Below are 1935 nucleotides of genomic sequence, written 5' to 3'. Positions count from 1 at the left end.
ACATGACAATGAACTTCTGTTTGTTTTTCTCTTGCTAATCTGTCTTTTTTCACAGGGTCTGCTCCAAATAACTATTTATTTATTTATTTTTATTCATCAAATAAACACTCAGCTCTGTTGCCCAAGCTGGAGGACAATGATGTGATCATGGCTCACTGCAGCCTCAACCTCCTGGGCTCAAGTGATCCTCCCATCTCAGTACACCCCCCACCCCTGCTCCCACCACCAGTAGCTAGGACTATAATAACTGCTTGCCACCACACCTGGCTAATTCCTTTTTATTTTTTTGTAGAGTGGGGTATCACTGTGTTTCCCAGTCTGGTCTCAAACTCCTGGACTCAAACAATCTTCCAGCCTTGGCCTCCCAACATGCTAGAATTATAAGTGTGAACCACTGTGCCCAGCCCCAAATAAGAATTTATGGGGGTTGAAAAAAAAGATTATTTTTCTTCTCCTTCACCCCCATCCTCCAAGGGTTTGCACACTGGTTTTGAAGATAGGGGTAGGCAGGGAGAGGAGGAAGTAGAAGGACTATAGGAGTGAAACCAGGACAATCTATTTAGGAGAGGGTTGTTAAATAGAGTATCAGCAACCACCGTATGCAGAGGGGCAGCCCACAGTAGAGGGAAAAGAGATTGGAAGAAGAACTGCTGAATACTTCAATCTCTTTTATGTGTTTGGAAAACACCAGGGGACCATTTAAATATTTGAATATTTGTTTTGTTTGCTTTGACTATGTTCTTTTAGCTGAGAGTCAAGACTGAATCATATAGATGCTGGAGATCCAAAGACAGGTAATGGTACATTTGGTCCTTCAGGAGCTTTGGGCCTAGTAAAAGCGGTGTTTTCTCAAATCCTTCCAGCTTGAGGAGCCCATGACCAGTGAACCAAAGAGTTTGTGGAATTCAGAGATGGGAAAGATAAATATGGCTGAAGGAATTTATTGGGAACCCAACTTGGTCATGAAAGACAGGCCAGATTTGGAGAGTCCAATTTCTTCTTCTCAGGTAGACTGAAATGGAGCACTTTGTACACACAAACGATCTGTTTCTGGTCCCCTAAGTGCTCATGAAGTTAATTATGATGCTTTCCATGCCCCTACCCCATAATTTCTGGGAACAGTAAATCTCACCACACATAGTCCTATTTCCTTGGCAGCATCAGAGACAAGTGGCTCAACTTGGCAATTTACAAAGTATTGCTCTTGTAACATTTTCCACTTGGGCACATATGGCAGATAAACAGACATTACTTCTACTATTACTTTAAAATTATTTGGTCATGAAGGATGGAAACTTACAGAGCATGACAGTACCTTTGTTACCTCACCGCGTTTTAGGGGAAATAAAATTCTTCTGGGGATACGTTAAGAAAAATAAACTAAAAATCTCCAGTAGTTAATGCATCTTTAAAGACGGAAGGTGTCTATTTTGGCAAGGTGAATTTTTAACTTTATATGTGAAATTACTTGCCTCCAGAGGAAGAGATTTTATGTTTGTGTCCTTATGAGGAATGAAAAATCAAAGTGGGAAACAGTTTTTGAAATAGTAAAGGTTAAAAACACTATTTCCCATTGCAAGCAGTAACCTCACCACTAGATCTTTAAATGCGTCAGAAGAAAATCAGCAAAACCAACAAAATGGGATTGGTAATGGATGCTAATAAGTTGTGCATTCTTAAATTTCTGGACAGTTCATTTTCCTTTTCATTAAAATGAACTTACATGGAGGACATGGGATGGGACTACTACAAGGAGAATAATATATTTAAATCATGAGTGTCCATGAGCTTCAGAGGGTCTGTCTTTTTCTCCGAGGTGAGAATTATAGAAGAAAGGAGATGAGACAGGTGCACTGTACCCAAACTGTCACCTTTTCCAAAATTGTGCAGTATTAATCCTGCTTCAGGCACCTTGCTGGGCTCTTTTAGGCAAGC

This window comes from Mandrillus leucophaeus, unplaced genomic scaffold (genome assembly GCF_000951045.1).
Source record: "Mandrillus leucophaeus isolate KB7577 unplaced genomic scaffold, Mleu.le_1.0 Scaffold101, whole genome shotgun sequence".
Lineage (NCBI taxonomy): Eukaryota > Metazoa > Chordata > Mammalia > Primates > Cercopithecidae > Mandrillus > Mandrillus leucophaeus.
Note: the sequence above shows the minus strand (reverse complement) of the source record.